Below are 18943 nucleotides of genomic sequence, written 5' to 3'. Positions count from 1 at the left end.
ACAGGGGTGATTTGGTGATGGGAAACCAGTGGGGATTACAATTGAGATGAAAAAAAATGTGCAAAATGATGTAAAAATAAACTTTTTAATAAAAATAAATAAATAAAAATAAATAAATAAATAAAATAATATTGACTCTTCTGATCTATGACCGACCGTGACGTCCCTCTACTCATGCAGATCTTTACTTTCAACACTGATTTATAGTATCAGTGTACAAGTCTTATCCTTTATCCAAATCGTACATGTCACTAAGTGGAGCCTGTTCCTTAATTGCTTGTGAACTAAGGTTGGTTTATGGCTTCTTTTACCAAGAGAATATGTAGCCGGTAACAGTAGGTCAACTCTGGGCTTGGCTTAGCCCTTAAGAGGATAGCTTCCTCCTGTCACTTAGGGAATCATCATTCTGGGGAATGTGTTCATCAGGTAAAAAGACCATACCACCTGAAGCCATTACTAAAAGGTATATTCATCAAACATTCCCACAAAAGCACCACACTCCTGAATAAAGAATCATTTAGGTGGCTCCACCCATGTCATCTGATTACAACACCTGAAAAATGTGGTTAATAGACATTACTTACTGACTTAAGAAATCATTGCACAGAAAACACAGAAGATAGACATTGTCAATTTAGTAAACAATAAATGCAGTGTCACCAATGAAGTGAATCTCACAGTAATTATACTATTGCCTAAATAAAATAAAAATAACTATTTCATAAAACACACTTAATGGGGGCCCTCCCTGGTGGCGCAGAGGGTTAAAGCACAGCACTGAGAAGCTAAAGCCACTTCCGCATGAGTTTGATCCCTGCCTGCCCCGGAGGTGACCACATGGCGCGGCAGACCTCTCCTGACCCGCCCGCTGCTCCCCTCAGCAGTGTACTTCATCAGTTGGCCTGTTCTGCTCCCCACTCTGTCTCTGGTGAAGCCTCTCGCCGCCCCTGAGCCTCTAGCCTGTACCCCAGTTCTGTATGCACAAATAAATAAATCTTTTAAAAAAAACACACACACACTTACTGGGAGATATGACCCAGTCTATGATGATGACATGAAGATTATTTTACTTGAAATTCATCTAGCTGGTAAGATTTATTTATAACCCACAAATCAAAACTCAACTATTCATGGCCATGTATAGAAAAGAAAACATTTAAGTTGTGTAAGGCACACAAATCTTAGATACAAGGGGACATTCTTGTTTTTGTTTCAGCTCTACTACCGTAAACAACTAAGTATTCCTTTAATGGGTCTTTACGATGGTATGCTATTTTTGCACATTTGTGTCTCATATTAATAATTTTACTGTTCAAAAGCAAACAACCCAGTTAGAAAATGAGCAGAAATGCCAAAAATACACTTTTACAAAGAAATGAAAATGGCCAGCAGGCATATGAAAACATTTCAACATCACTTTTTATGGGAATGCATATCAAAACCACAATGAAGTATCCCTTACACCTGTGAGAATGGCCCATATTAAAAAATTCAGAATCAACAAATGCTAAGGAGGATATGGTGAAAAGCAAGCCTTCTGTTGAGATTATGGCTCTATGTAGCAATGTAAACTGCTCCAGCCACTATGGAAAGCTGTATGGAAATTAATCAAAACACTAAAAATGGAGCTACAATATGACACAGCAAATCACCTCCCAGGAATCTCCCAAAGGACACAAACACACTAATTTGAAAGGAAACCTGTACTTTTATGTTTACTGCAGCACTATTTACATCACCCAAGATCTGGAAACAACTCAAATGTCCCCAAATAGAATGAATGAATCAAAAAGATATAGTGTATATATACAACAGAATAGTACTCAGCGATTAAAAAAGATAAATTCAAGCCATATGTAACAATGTGGGATTATACTAAGCAAAATAAGTTAGAAGTTAAATAAATATCCGACAGTTTTATTTACATGGAGTAATATAAGAAACTCAACAAAGGATCAGGAAAAAGCCAAAACTGACTGAAGAACAGAGGTCTGCAGCAGGGGAGGCAGAGGTGCCAAAACAGGAAAAAAGAGCACAGGGACAGTGGAGATGGCCATGAGCCTTATGATGGTGGGAGAATTATGGGGACTGCACCTGATGGAAGAGATCAAATACTGTCCAAAAAATAAAAACAATGTAAGAAAATTTTTAAAATACATAAAAATAATAAGACAAAAATAATTTTACTGTTTAAAATAGTTTGTGTCATGCAGAGTATTTCTAAGGAAAAAGAGATTGCTATATGCCTCTGGCATATAGGCTAAGACAAATTTTTTAAGCTATGAGGTATAGTGTTGTTGTGTCCAATGTTAGTAAATCAATAATACATGTTTTTAAAAGGGTCTTTAAACATAAAACAACGTTATGCACCTATCAATTGATGAAAATGTGACCTAAGGTATGCAGGAACCTAATTCTGCTTTCCTTTAGGATCAATGGCTCGATATTTGGTCATCAGTATTCAAAGCAGCTTTTGGGGATATAAATAGTGAATGAAAATCTGTTTTTCAGAATCTTACCGAGTTATTATTAATAGACTATGTTCCATTGTGTGTTGGGCATAGACGTTTTATATAACAGATTCAATCTGAAACATTATGAGCATTAAGTTTTGGTAAATTTTGTGTAATAATTTATCTGCCCCGTGAGAGTCCTTATTTTTAAGATACCCTATTACAAATAATTTCTTTAAATTAAAAGTATTTAAATATAAATAACCTTTCCTTATGTTTTATCAATTTAAATTTACAGATGCTTATATTTCTTAAAGCAAACTTTATTATTAAACATAACAGCAAACAATTATATAATTACTTACTATGTACTAGACTATTCTATCAATTACCTATATTTATGTTCATTTTCCTGTCACAAATTCCTACATAAAAGCACAAAGCTATGATTCAAATATAGGCAAAGGATATACAGAATCCATTCTACTATTAAGATATACATACTTTTTCATCTCCAGACTGTTCAAAGGAATACTCAAACAACAGGTTGTCAGTTAGCTGGTGGGACTGTGATGATCCGACAATATCTTAAGTTCTCTTATTTATTTCACATATCTTCATTTCTAATCCTGAATTGTTTTCTAGCTCTTTGCCAAGCCTAGATCACAGGTGAGATTGCACATATGCCTTTGGGATTATTTCTAGGGAGTTTCACATGTCTTTGTAGTATTTGTTGGATATATTAATTTGAAATAAACAAACTTACTTTTAAGCTTTACTACTCATAAGAATACAAATATTTCTCTACTAACTCTTGTTCAAACATGTCTACCTAAAAACAAAGAAAAAATTCCCCGCGCATATAAGTTTTTATTATTAGATCATTTCATATTTCTCTATTGGAAAATCAAAATAAAAAGCCATATAATTTAGATACTCAGAATACAATCTGCGTTCAATTCTGCCCATACCACTTATTCACTACCTAGTTATCTCTCTTGGCTTTAATTTCCTCCTTCACAAATATGAATATGAAAATAATACCTGGATCACAAGGTTGTGACAATTGCTAAATTTTTCTGCATGTAGTGGTGCCTACTGTAAATACTTAGTAAACACTAATTATTACTATTATTATTATTAAACACTAGTCCCTTTTAATTCTTCTATACCTAAAAAAACCTATAAAACATATCACTTTATAGTATTTATATGCTCATTCTGAGTTTTATTTTAAAAGCTGCTCAAGAAAATTAAATCATAATATTTAAGAATTTTTAATTCTCTCTACTAAAAAGGATTGTTGCAATTAAAGCTAGTTACAATTAGCCATATCTATTTTCTTAATATTCTTCGTAAAACAAACAAAAATGGAACTAAAAAAAAAAAAGTCCACAGTAAAACACATTTAGAAAAACATTTGCTCAATATCAACTGTGCCATGTTCTGCTACAAGGATGTAAACTAAATATATCTATATAGGGAAGGGAGAGAAAGGAGAAAGAGGTCCCGTGTTTAGGGGAATGAACATATTAAGAAAGATCGGTAAGAGGATAAAATGAATTTTTTCAATGTACTGAGATGAGTATCATTGTCTACTAATAGCAAGACTAAGGAAATAAATACAGGAAATGAATTTCTCCAATGTAAACATTTTACTCTAATTCATTTTATTCTATGACCTCGAAATTGAGGTTTGTATATCAAATAATGTTATGCAAAGATAACATTATTAATTATAAGCATTTCTAAAATTATGGTAAACTATGAATGTAAAAATATTTACTTAGAAAAATAGAATGTATATTTACTTTTCCTTGTTTTAAAAAGATAGTGATTTCTACTGTACAAGAAAGAAAAAATCAGGTATTTCTTAACCCTTGGAAATTTAACAGGTATTGACTGAATAATTGGGATAGTGTCAGAAATCAACAATGAAAAAAAAAAAGTATTATCAAACTACCAAATATAGTTTTTATATTTAACTGAATGAGCAATATTTCTCATAAACATTAAATATTTTCCTAAACCCCAATAATTTTAGACTGACAGTGTTCAAAATAATGTTAAGAGGTTACATTGGTTACAAAATTATTGCACAAAGTGCAAAGAATTATTTATTTATTTATTTATTTATTTATATAAATATATAACATATATTTATATATATAATATATATCTCCGTAAACCTAAAGTGCAATTAGAAATTTAAACACCTGATACACAAGTTTAATATCTAATAAAATTTTTATAATAAAACTGTATTTCCACGATAGTTGTCCATTTTTCTGTTTATTCTGAAATGCTCAGGCATTTGCTACAGCAGCTGTTCAAACACAGAACACTTTTTCCTTTAACAAAATAATTATTGCTGTAATAATCTGTAATTATGGTTTATAACTGCAATAATCCCTAAGAAATCAGTCATTACCATAGATCACAAGTAATCGTTAACTACTGTTAATGACCTATTTCTTAGGGATTATTGTTTTTGTAAACCATGACCATATCACTGCAAATATGAAAGAGCAAGACAATATAATACAAATGAGATCGTAATATAATAATAAACTTATTTTGTAACATTAAAAGCCATTAAACATCTAAATTAAAGCACACATAACGAGAGCATATAATTTTCTTTGTTCAACACTAACTGAAGTGTTTACTCTGCACAAATGAAATTGAATACTTCCACACACAGTGGTATAAGCAAGAGCCACTTCAGGAATTTTTTAAAATAAAAACCAATCATTTTTGAGTAGGCAACAGATGTCTTTAAAAGTTAGATTCCTTTCCACTGACCTTCTGACTAAAACAAAGAAAGGAAACAAATACTAAAATTTTTTGATATATCAGGCATTACAGACTTTGAAATGAAATTTTTTATTAAAGCCACAGTATATCCAACTATAATAACTACTTGGATTTGCATTAATCAAGAATGAGTTAGGGCATTTTATTCAACTGATAGACCTATTTAATTTCATTAAGTTATTACATTTTCGTTAATTCTATTATCTTAAAGCAGTTAGTTACACTTTAGCTCAAACCCTTTTGTGGGAAAATGAGCCTTTGGTTCCACAACCGAAAACTTTTAAAATGCAATGGAATATTTGATATATATGAAAGAATATATGTATGTAGAGGAGGATAAAAAGAACACTGGTGAACCCAATCCAACTTCAGAACCAATGATTTATTAATACTATCTCCTCTACCACCTCCACATCACTGCCTTAGTCTGTCACCTAGAGGTATCCAAGGTTTTTGCTCCCAATATTATTTGTGAGTTCTCTTTGCTTCTTATCTCATGAAGGATTAATCAATTTTATTAGTATCTATAAAAAGCTTTGAGTTTTTTATTCGACTAAATGTTAGTCTTTTAATTAACCAATTTCTGCTTTGTTTCCTCCTTTCTTTTAGCTCAATCTGTTCCTTTCATTCTAATTTCTCAAGCCGGACACTTAGGTCACACTTCAGCCCTCGCTTTTTTGACATAAACTTTTTATATAATAAACTTCCTACTGCATTCCAAGAGCTGTATCTCCAATACTGCATTCTTTTTATTTCTAGCCATGTTTTACTACCAAAGCACTCAGGAATATAATTTTTTAAATTCCCAAGTTTATGGGCTTTACTTATTAGTATTCTTGCAATTTAGTTTTAATTGCAAATTGGTAAGAAAATATCCAAGTCATTGATATGTGTTGATGCTTTACATATACTATAAATTGGACAAATTTTTTATTGAGCAATTGACACTAGTAAATTGCTTTGATAATAGTTTCAGGTGCAAAACACAATGAGTCAACATTTTATATGAATTTACTTAACATCAATCACCATACTGTTATAATATTTTTTCTTAAGAACAGGAAGGACTGACTTTCATTTGCTCACTTCCACAGCACATATATTAAAACTGAACAATACAGAGACCTATTCTCTTAATAACTTCAACTATGTAATACAGATTAACTATCATCATGATGCTGTAAATCACATCCTGTGACTTCATAACTAGATGTTTATACATTTTGATCAACTTTACCCCTCATTTTAGTAATTCTTTACCACCATGCTGATGACCAACTATCTATTCTTTGTATCTATGACCTGAACTGTATTTTTATTTCTTTTAACTCCACATGTAAATGATACAGTATTTGCCTGACTAATTTCACTTAGCATAATGCTCTCAGGAATCACAAGACAAACTCTTTTTTAAATAGCTGAATAACACTGCACTGTGTGTCACAATTTTTATATTAATTCATCCATCCTTGAGCACCTGAGTTGTTGTCATGAGATACTTGTGGTAAATAATGCTACACTGAATTTAGGGGGTGCATATATCTTTCAAGTGAATGTTTTCTTTTCTTTTTGGGAATTACCAAAGTAGAATGGCTGGATCATGTGGTACTTGTTTTTTGTATTTTTTGTTCAAGAATCTCCATCCTATTTTTAATAGAGGCTACACCAATTTACATTCCTAACAACAGTGAAGAAGTACTTCCTTTTACATCATCACCTGACACATGATGTATCTTGTCTTTTGAGTAAATCATTTCTAATAGCTATAAGGTGATATCTCATTATGACTCTAATTAGCATTCCCTAATGATCAGAGATGTGGACTATCTTTTCACGAACCTGTTGGCTAGCTACATGTCTTCTTTGGTAAAATGACTTTTCAGTCTGCCCAGTTTTTAATTGGGTCGTTTGCTTTTGTGATGTTGAGTTGTACAAATTCTTCATGCCTTTAGGATATTAATCCTCTGTCAGATATGTGACTTGAAAATATTTTCTCCCAAAATCTGGTGGTAGTCTTTGGATTTTGTTGATGGTTTCCTTTGCTATGCAGAAGTTTCTTATATTGAAGTAGTATCACTTAATATTTTTGCTTTTGTTTTTGGTGTGAAGTCTAAATAACATCACCAAGGCTGAAGTCAAGGAGTTTATTACCTATGTTTCCTTTCAGGACTACCTGTAGTGTGCCACTTTACTGTACGAACTCTGCTATGCTTCTACTTAACCAATTTAGTTTCCTTTTATATTTATTTTCATAGAACCCCAGCATATCTTCCCAATTACTTTTTCATTGTAACTGTGGATCCTGCACCCGCTGATTCAATCAACAAAGAACTGAAAATATGTGCTACACTGTAAGACCCAAAGAAGTTATGCTGGTACTTAACATATATGGACATTTTGTTGTTATTGTTGTGCCTAAACATTATTGTTTAACAAGTATAGGAGATACAGTGAGTCAACTATGTGCTGTGCTTCCTATACTGATGAATTCATATCTTTCTTTTTCTGAAAAACTGTCAGAATGTTTTCAATTATTACTTTTGTTTCATCTTCTATACTTTATCTGGAATTCAACTGAACATATGTAACTTTTGCGCTACATCCTTTAATTCGTCTTTCAATATTTTCACTTCATTTGTTTCTCCACATTCTCGAGTATTTCTTAATGGAATTGCCAATTTGCTACTTCTTTCCTTAGCTAGGTCTAACTAGCTGTTTAACATATCCATTACATTTTAATTCACAAATTTTTTTTAAAAAATGACTTCAAATTTGTTTTTTTCCCCACAATTTTATTTTCTCAGTTTCAATTCCAATTTATTACTTCAAGCATTTCGTACATAATTATTTCATATTCCTATCTAATTCTAGTATCTTAAATCCTTGTAGAGGTCTAACTTAGAAAATCCATTGTCTATATGATGGTTATTTTTTAAAATTATGAATGCTAAATTGGTTGATATTAATCTGCAACAATCTCAAGGCCTTCTATTATGGTGGCTATTCTTCAGAGGAGAGTCCAATTTTCTTTTTTGCTGGAAGTCATAGAGATCTACCAATATTGGACCACTTTATCCCCTTTCAAAGGTTCAACTCAATATAAGAATCTCAAGTTCAATACACCTTCTTTGCCAGAGGCTTAAGGCTTTGTCACCTGTGTAATCACTGATATTGATAATGTGCCTTTGAGAGCAACATCGCCTGCTGCCCTTGCTTGCTACTGACCAGTCTGATCTTGGTTAAAGTCATTTTTGTCAGAGGAAGTCTTATAGTCAGAACAGGGAGAAGCAGAGAAGTAAAGCAGGAGGCTCAAAAATGTTATGTACTTTTTCAGCAAAGCATCACAAAATTTATCTAGGATTTGAATGTTTTCTAGTTGAAAAAAAACCAGCAGAGATAGTTGACCACGGTGAAATAAAAGTTACTGCTAATTCTTTACTTTTAAAGAAACAAACATTAATTATAACAAAAACTTTAAAAAGTGACTTTATAGTTGGCTAAATATGAACCAAATTATAGCACAATATAACCCAAATTAACATCTGTACAAAGATAATGAATCCGAAAATATAACACTGTAATTGCTATCGAAAGGGAAGATTCCAGCTTCCCTGCTTTACTGAAGGAAGGGTGGAGCTGAGCAGCAAGGGAAAGCTAAAAAAGAGTTGGGAGAGAAGGATGAGAAAGGGGGAAAAGAAAGGAAGACCAGGAGAAGACTTGGAAAAGAACTTTAGGAGATATGCGGAGCAGAGACTTATGAAGAAGTCATGCTTGCTTCTAAGCCTTGGACTGGTACTAGACTTAAGGACATGGAAGGAGACACTTCAAAGAGCAAAGATGTGGATGAGATACCTGTGGGGAAGCTGACAACAACACCAGCCTTTACCTTGACTTCTATTTTGATTTTGTTCTTTTCCTTCCAGAAGTTCAGACTTGCATGGGCCCCTCACCCCCTTTTATGGGTTTCCATGAGAAGGTGCCTTAGAATTGTGACAAGCTTTTTGGCCTCAGTGGTCAGACCTGTTCAGGTGGTAATTTACCCATGAGGGAATGGGTATTCCTCTCTCCTCTTCTCTTTTTATGTGGCAGGTGGCAGAACCCATTTAGAACAAGCAGATTTGTGGTTCCCAGGGTGCCCCTCATTCTGCTTGCTAGTAGAAAAGATACTTACATCAGGCTGCCAGTGTATCTCAGGCAAATACTGTAAGACAGTCATGTAAGCACAACCACATGTCTATAAGATACTTCCTCATCTCTATCACCAATCTGTGTATCCTAACAAGTTTGCACCTGCCTGGGAGAAAGGGTACCTCTCTCAAATTTGCACAAAGGCACCAAATTTACTATTATGCTCGTAAAAAAGTAAAATAAAACTTCAAAGGCCAATGATGATAATAATAAAAACACCATGAGAAGGTAAGCTTCTCCTTTCAGGGCCAAAAGACAAGGTTTCCTAATGTGAGAAGTTCAGTGAGAAACCTTTAAGGAAGGCTAGGCAGCTGTTATAACCTACACCAGAAAGTGAAATAGGGGTGGGGAGGGACATCCAGAAGGGGAATACAGGCCCTAGACAGAGAAAAGAAACTTTGTCTAATTTGCTATTTATTGTTAGATGGAAAGGAGGAAAAACCCTTAAGATCTGATATGATTTGTGGCCCAAATGCAGTGTGATAAACACACTATCCTAAGGCAATCATTTAATTAGCTAGTTTCCTTCTGACTGAACTTCAATTAAAAGACAGAGATGGTCAGAAAGGATTTTTTTTGAAATGGGAACAACCAAGTCTTCTATAAGAGATATATATCCTAGTATCATTACAAAAGTTTTTAAAGGTTGATGGTGCAGTAGGTTGGAGTGCTGCACAGCAAAACTAAGCCAAGCCTTGGCAATTTCAGTGCCAGTTTGATCCCTGCCTGGAGGCAACCCACATGGCGTGGCAGACCTCTCCTGTCTTGCCCACTGCTCCCCTCAGCAGTGTACTTCGTCAGTCTGCCTGTTCTGCTCCCCACTCTGTCTCTGGTGAATCCTCTCACCACTCCTGCACCTCTGACCTGTACCCTATTTCTGTATGCATAAATAAATAAATCTTAAAAAAAAAAGTTTTTAAAAAGCTAAGCTCCTGCTCCTTGCCCAGCTGACAAGCATGGAAATCATGACTAGATAAAGGGAATCTGTAAGGAAAATAGATAAGGTTGCCAAGGAAGCCTGGCTAAAACCCATCAGAACTCCAGGAATAGGAAAACAAGAGTCAGGCCACATTCTGTGTCAAAGGCCATGCCCCAAGAATAGAGAGCCCAGCATATAGCTGTTACAACTGGTACCCCATAAGAAAGCCCAGGGAAACTGTTTATAAAAAAGAGAGCCTCAAGCCTTTCTTCTTGTTCAGATGACCACTCCTGTCTTGGCTCCTGCCTGTTCCCCTGCAGGCTAATCAATAAATCTGCCTTCTCTGTTCCTCATTCTGTCTCTCGTGAATGCTTTCTCCCTGGCATCTCCAGCATACACACCAATTTTCCCCACAACAATACACTTTAAATATAGAGATGCAAACTTTAAGTAATAAATGGAGAAAGATATTCCATGTAAACAGAAAATGGTATTTGAGGAAGAAACAATACCACCACTATACAAATTATTTCGGAAGGTAAAGAAGGAAGCATTTTCTTACTCATTTTATCAATCCAATATTACCCTATTATTAACACTGACAAAGCCATCACAAGAAAACTTTGGAGGTATCATTTAATAAGGTTAAAATCTAAAAACTACCACCCTTTCTCTTGCAGGAAGAATTGAGAGGCTTGACTAGATAAAGAGAATTGATAAGGCTGCAATGGGAACCAGGCCAGGACACATTCTGGGTCAAAGGTTAGCACCTAAGACCAGACAGCCCAGCACTAACCCAGCCCAAACAGATGACCCAAGCATGAAAAGCCAGCGAAAACAGGTTATAATAGGGAGCCTCAAACCCTTCACAAGAGTGCAAACCTCTCCTGTCTCACCAGCAGCTCCTTTTAGTGTATTTTAGTAAATCCTCCTTTTCTGTTTCCCACTTTGTCTCTGGTGAACTCTTTCACCCCATCCTCTGGCCTCAACCTGATCATCTGCCCACAACTACAGACAAGTATCCTTAATGAACACTGACATAAAGCAATCAAACTTTTGCAAACTGAATCTAAATCTAATACTACATAAAATAATACTATAATCATATCAAAAAGGATTTACCATAAAAACACAAAACTATTCATAGAAAAGTCAATCAGTGTAATTCGTTATATTAGTAAACTGAAGAAGGGAGAAGATCACCAGAATAGCTGCATAAAAAGCATTTGGAAAAATACCCCCATTCATTACAAGTAACTGGAGGTATAGAAGGAAACTTCCTTAAACTTATTATTAATATTTTCAAAAACACTACAGATATTATCATACCAAGTGGTAAAAGGCTTGAGGCTTTCTATGTACAAACAGGGATAAGATCAGAATATCTACTCTTACCATTTTTATTCAACATTGGCCTGGAAGAGTCTCCAGTGGAATAAGGAAAGAAAAAAATATAAAAGGCATATACAGACATAAAATTTATAAGACAATCTTGAAAAATCTATGAACATATAAATAAGTAAATTAATTCTGATTTCATAGAACAGCAGAGAAAAATTATATCAATAAGGGCAACAAAAATATATAGGAGTAAATTTAGTGATTTTTAGTACCTGTGCAATGAAAATAAATTATTGCAAAGAAAATTAAAGAACACTTGTGTAAGTGGAATTATAGACCAGATACATAAATTGGAAGATTCAATATTGGTAAGTGGACCAAATGATTAATGCAATCTCAATCAAAATTCTAGTGCTCTTTGGAAAGAATCTGATATGCTTATATTAAAATTAATGCTGAGAGCCCTCCCTGGTGGCACAGCGGGTTAAAGCACAGCACTAAGACGCTAAAGCCACTTCAACATGAATGAGTTCAATCCCTGCCCCTGGAGGTGATCCACATGGCATGGCAGACCTCTCCTGATCCACTCACTGCTCCCCTCAGCAGTGTACTTCGTTGATCTGCCTGTTCTGCTCCCCACTCTGTCTCCGGTGAAGCCTTTCACAGCCCCCGCACCTCTGGCCTGTACCCCAGTTCTGTATGCATAAATAAATAAATCTTTTAAAAAAATTAATACTGAAAAGCAAAAGAACTAGAAAGGATAAAACTATTTTGAGAAAGAAAAATAAAGAATTTAAGTTACTTGATTTCAAGACCTACATAACCAATACAGTATAATGGTGGAATGAAGTCAGACACACAGATCAATGACATTAAATAGAGTTCAGAAACAAACCTCAGACTTTCATGGTCAAATGATTTTTGATTAAAGTGTCATGATAATTCACTGAATGGAAAGATAGTCTTTTCAGCAAATGGTGCAAAAAAACTATACACAGTGGGTTAATGAATACAGGCCGGGAAAAGGGTCTTCCTCTTATTTCACAATATGCATACAAGTTAATCTAAAGAAGATCACTGACACAAACACAATCATTTATACTGTTAAAGACTGCCAGAAGAAAACAAGAACTAATATATTTATAATATTGGACTACATAGGATTTCTTAAATACAAACAGCGCAAGTTGTAACCAAAAAAATGAAAAGATGAATTATCAAAACTTAAACCTTTTTAAAAGACAAATAAGACAAACCACAGAGAGGGAGAAATTTTTCCAAGCATACATGAATGGTATCATATGCAGAATAAAGAAAACATTCTTACAATTCCAATAATAAGATACACATGAAAGAGCATACAACAGTATTTTTTAATGGTCAAAAATGTGAACAGACACTTTATAAGAGAGAATATAAAATAAAAATGACCACAAAAGCATATCATTAATTATCAAGGAAACGCAAATTACAACCACATTGGGTTACTACTACTACTAGACACCCAGTGGAATGGCTACCGACAACATTAAATGATTATAGATTGATATGGGGAAAAATGAAACTCTCATACATTGTTATGGGAATAAAAACTGGTACATTCTGTAATACAGTACAGAAATGTTTTTTTAATTAAACATTCATTTCTCATATTACTAGGCAATCTGTTTTAGATGGCCACCCAAGAAAAATGAAGTACAAAGACTTGTCTGTGTTTATACCAAAAACTGCAAAAACAGTTGTACCTCAGATGTCTATCAACAAAGAAGTAGAAAAACTAACATGATATCTTGCTACAGAATATCATAAAGTAATTTTTAAAATAATACAAATAGTAACACATTAAAAGCAACAGCTCAACCATGTCCAATCATGAGAAACTAAAAGCTTTTCCAGTAATATCTCATATAAGACAAAGATGTCTACTCTCAAGCCCTAGCTAGAGTGACCAGGCAAGAGAAAGCTATAAAAGGAATCCAAATTAGGGAAGATGAAGTAAGACTATTATTAGCTACAGATGACATAATAATATACATAGAGAACCTTAAAGACTCCATGGAAAAACTAAAACAATAACGAGTTCAGCAAAGGGCAGTTTACAAAATCAACACATAGTTGCCTTCCTCTATGCAAACAATAACTTAGAAGAAGAAATTAAGAAAGCAATCCCATTTACAATCTCACCAAAAGAAAATAAATACTTAGAAGTACATTTAACAAAGGAGGTGAAGGACTTACAGAAGGAAATCCATAAAACCTTGTTAAAAGAAAAAGAAGACATATAAAAATGAAAGGCTATTTCCTGCTAATGGAGTAGAAGAAACAACGTTGTCAAAACAGCCATCCCCAAAGCAATTTACAGATTCAATGCAAACCAAATAAAATCTCAACGGTATGCTTCAAAGCACTAGAGTAAGTGCTGTGAATTCATATGAAAACATAAAAGACCCCAAATAGAGCCCAAACAGTATTTTTGACAAAAAAGAAAAAGAATGAAGGAAATCATGCTTCCAGACCTCAGACTATACTATAAAGACAAAATAATTAAAACAAATGTGGTACAGGGCCCTCCCTGGTGGCACAGCTGGTTAAAGCACAGCACTAAGAAGCTGAAACCACTTCCGCATGAGTTCGATTCCCACCTGCCCCAGAGGTGATCACATGGTGTGGCAGACCTCTCCTGACCCGCCCGCTGCTCCCCTCAGCAGTGTACTTCGTCGATCTGCCTGTTCTGCTCCCCACTCTGTCTCTGGTGAAGTCTTTCGCCACCCCTGAGTCTCTGGCCTGTACCCCAGTTCTGTTTGCACAAATCTTAAAAAAAAAAAAAAAATGTGATACTGGAACAAAACAAACAGATAGACCAATGAAATAAAACTGTCAGTCCAGAAATAAAGCCTCACATTTATGAAAAACAAATCTATGATAAGAGGGCAAAGAATATACAGAATAAGGATAGTCCCTTGAATAAGTGATGCAGGGAAAATTGGAATGCCACATCCAAAAAAAGGAAACTAGATTATTTTCTCACACCATATATGAAAACCACACCATGTAGACAGAAGACTTAGATGTAAGACCTAAAACCATAAAATACATAGAAGAAAACACACAAAACACTCTATGACATAAACTTCAGAAATATCTTTCTGGATTTGTCCTCAGCAGCACAGAAAACAAAGGAGAATATAAACAACTGGAACTACACCAAAATAAAAATAAAATTCCATACAGTGAATGACACTGTAACCTAAATGAAGAGATACTACTGAAAGGGAGAAAATATTTCCACACCATATGTAATTTCCACACAAGGGGCCAATATCCAAGATTGACAAAGAACTCATATAATCCAACAAAAAGAAAACAAACAACCCAATCAAAAAATGTGCAGAGAGTTATAGAGGCATAATGATGGACAACAGACAATGAAAAAGTTCTCATCATCACTTGTTCTCAGGGAAATGCAAATCAAAACCACAATGAGATACTACCTCACACTAGTGAGAATAGCCCATATTTAAAAAAAAAAAAAATAGAAACAACTGGGAAGGGTGTAGAGAAAAAAGAACTTTCTTACACTGTTGGTGGGAACATAAACTGCTTCAATCACTATGGAAAGTTGTGTGGAAGTTCCTCAAAACATTAAAAATGGATCTACAATATGACACAGCAATTTCTCTCCTAAGATCTACTGAAAGGACGCAAAGGAAACCTGTACTTTTATGTTTACTGCAGGACTTTACAATAGCCAAGATATGGAAACAACTCAAGTACCCAAAACAGATGAATGGATTAAGAAGATACAGTGTAAATATACAATGGAATACTACTTATTCAGCAAATGAACTAAGCCATCAAAAAAGATAAAGTCATGCCATCTGCAACAAAATGGATGGAACTACAAAGTTGTATGGTAAGTGAAATAAAACAGGAGAAAGATAAATATCAGATGGTATCACTTGTATGTGCAATATACAGAAGTCAAAACAAAGACAAACTCAAATCAAGCCGGGAGTTTTTAGGTTGGGTCTCCTTTGCTATTTCCCCATAAGGAAATGGCCAGAGAGGTTCAGGGAACCCCAGTGTTGTACTGGAAGAGCTCAGCCTGACAGAGTGGGACGGCAGGACGGCAGGAAAATTAGAGCAGTTCTATGTGGGGTGGAGAGGTCATGGAATTAGGCAGTAACTGACTCTATGGGGTAAATGTTAGGCTGGTGATGGCATACAGGGGTCTGTTTCTACTGCTACTTATTTTTTGTGAAGAGGCAAATCCTGCACTTTGTAATGAACTCTCCAAGGAGACCTCATCCCTGTGGGGCACTATACCCTCAAGAGCTTTAAAGAGGAGATTGATACCCAAATCTCCAGGGTTCAAGATATCAAGTATGAAACTCAGCTTCAGTGGATGATGACACAAGACTACAACAACTGAAAACCCAGAGAAATCAGCATTACTACAACTATGTACACAGGATGAAAGCTGTGGATGCCGTCTGTGCTCTGAGATCCCATTTCAAGCTGGCATTTCAAAGCTGGCATTCCTGTTCTGTAATGGGCAAGAAATTCTGCTCCTTCCTGCTAGATATTAAAAACACTAGTTCTCATTTCAAAGGTATGGACAAAGCCCTCATTGATAACCTATGGGGTGGCTATGAGATGGGGCTGCCTATATGACAGGGCAAAACACAAAGTGGGAGATGTCACTGTCAACACCAGTTAGCAACTAAACACCTACTTCAGTCTTCTGAAGTCTCCCAGCGACTAACTGTTCAGGTCATATACCTCCCCTCCAGTGAGAAGAATAAACATGCCAAGCACTTCTGTGAATTGCAGAGCTATAAAGCCAACATAACAAAATGGAAAGAGGACTCCGTGATGGAGCTGAAAGATTCTTGCTGATGGGGCCAGATGGAATGCAGAAGGCTTGCCAAACAATCCCAGGTCACCTGACCTAGTTGATACAGACTGGATCTGCTCCTGTTGTATCTAGGCCTCTTAGACCTTGTGCTAAGAAAATGCCTTTTTTTGTGGCATGGTCAACCTTGGTTGTTACTTTTTTACCCCCTGCTAGCACTTTTTCCTGGAGTTAAATGCAGGTGTTTTTCTTATTATTCTGTCAATTACATTGTCCTAATTGTTCTATTTTACTTAAAGATCCTCCATTGGTTTTGATCATAATTCAACTGTCTTTTTCTATTCTTTAAGTAAACCCACAGATGAGATTAAAGGGCTTGGTGTCTCCTGTTATCTCCCACTTTGCATTCAGATGAATAGAAATTTTGGTTTGGGAAAGAAAATTATAAAGTGGTCAGACGAGGCCATGGGTGGTAGGTGGAATACTCAACTTACTCCACTTAAATCAGGATGTGTTCAAACATTAACAGAATTCTCTGATGCACAAGAAGCTGCCCTTCCACTTTTAATTCTATGCTGATATATGAATACATTGAGAAGGGAATGGTTTATATAGCTAGCATAATCCCATCTCCCCTCATTTATTGAGGATACTATGGCACAGTGTGAAGGAATGGTCAGATCAATGCACCAGCCACTGACTTTATAAATTATTTAATAAAATAAACAAGAAATTAAAAAACAAAACAAAACAAACCCTTAAAAGATAACTATAGATCTGAGACATCCAGGAGGAGTAAGAAAGGGAGAGGGAAATGGAGATGGGTCAGAATGGGAAGCTGAGGTAGGAGAGTGGGGTGGAGCTATGGTTGCCATGCCTGGGAAGAAATTTAAACTGTCAAAATATTAATAGGGATGTAAAAGAATAGCACTTGATTAAAAAAAAAAAAGAAATAACCAAAAAAGGTGAATAGTTCATTTGCAGAAAAGAAGATCAAATAGCTCTTAAATAAAATCAAATAATGTTTAGCCCTCCTGATAGTCCTGATAGTAGTACTAAGAAAGCAATTTTCATTTATAGTATGACCAAAAATTTAAAGCTTGGTAATAACCTGTGAAAGCAACATACAAATATTCACAAAGACTGCAGACTATTGTAGATAGGTAAATTGGTATAACAAATTCAGAGAGTAATTTGACAATACTTCTAAGTATCTTTCTACCCAACAGTAATTCTACTTCTGGAGTTTTCCTAATAAATATACATGCATTAACAAAAAAGGACATAAAAGGGTTTATTTGTATAGTATTAATTGTAAGATAGGAAAAACTCAAGTCACTCTTGGGCATCCCTGGTGATGCAAGGGATTAAAGTGTTACCCACAGCCACTGAAGTACAAATTTGATTCCCAAAGAGGGAGGTGATTCACACGGCACAGCAGAACTGTCCTGTCTCACCCACTGCCCGCCTCAGCAATATATTTCAGAACATCTGCCTGTTCTGTTTCCCACTCTGTCTCTGGTGAATCCTCTCACTCCCCAGTAGCTTTGGCCTTACCCCAGTTCTTATATACATAAATAAATAAATCTTTAAACAACAACAACAAAAACTTGTCACTTTCATTGTACTGAATGGTTAAATATATTGGAAATTAAAATATTGTGCATCTATGAAAAACAAGCATGATCATCTTTAAAAATTAAATGTCCACAAAAGCCTTTCAGTTCATATACTAATTCAAAAACAGCTATAAAATACATTACTGGACTGGAAAAGCAATGTGTATAAGAGCGTGACAAGCCACATTCTAAGTAAATGTAGGGGGATAAAAGTTAGTATATTCATAATTGCTTGTACATGCAAATACAAACTAAAAAGAAAAAAATTAATAAGAATTATCATTTATCAATGCATATTCGCATGAAAACAGGGAAGACAATGTGTAGTACTTAAATAGAAAAACTTGATTTTTTTTGCCTGGACAATGCAGGCATCTTCAAAAACATTGGGTAAATCAATTAAAGTTGAATAGGAATGTAGCTAGAGAATAGACACATTAAAGTATTATGCAAAGACAGGTCACCAACATGTAGACAGTATTTATAATTCAAGTAATTATCAGTGTCAAACATATACAAAGAGCTTAATCAATAAGAAAACAATAACATTCCAAAGGTTATATTGAGAGAGGTCATGAACATACATATCACTGATGATGAGACAAGTAAGAATCATTAATCTAAAATAATGCTGAATTTCATTACAATCATGAAAGTAAAAAAATACAGTGTCCAAGAGGTATAGTCTGGCAAAGATTTAAAACCAACAGAGGCTATTGGTGAAGCTTTTGATCAGGGTGAGCAGGATGTA

General features: G+C 34.8%; 1 protein-coding gene and 1 pseudogene across 4 annotated transcripts in view; one reads left to right on the top strand and one right to left on the bottom strand.

The window, feature by feature from the left end:
- Positions 1 to 18943, bottom strand: part of RANBP17 (RAN binding protein 17) — a 307270-nt gene that overhangs the window by 236699 nt on the left and 51628 nt on the right. The window lies entirely within an intron of this gene.
- Positions 15888 to 16392, top strand: LOC105853372 (annotated as a pseudogene).

This window comes from Condylura cristata, unplaced genomic scaffold, assembly GCF_000260355.1.
Source record: "Condylura cristata isolate star-nosed mole 26May11 unplaced genomic scaffold, ConCri1.0 scaffold00008, whole genome shotgun sequence".
NCBI lineage: Eukaryota > Metazoa > Chordata > Mammalia > Eulipotyphla > Talpidae > Condylura > Condylura cristata.
This window is presented reverse-complemented; position numbering and strand designations above follow the sequence as displayed.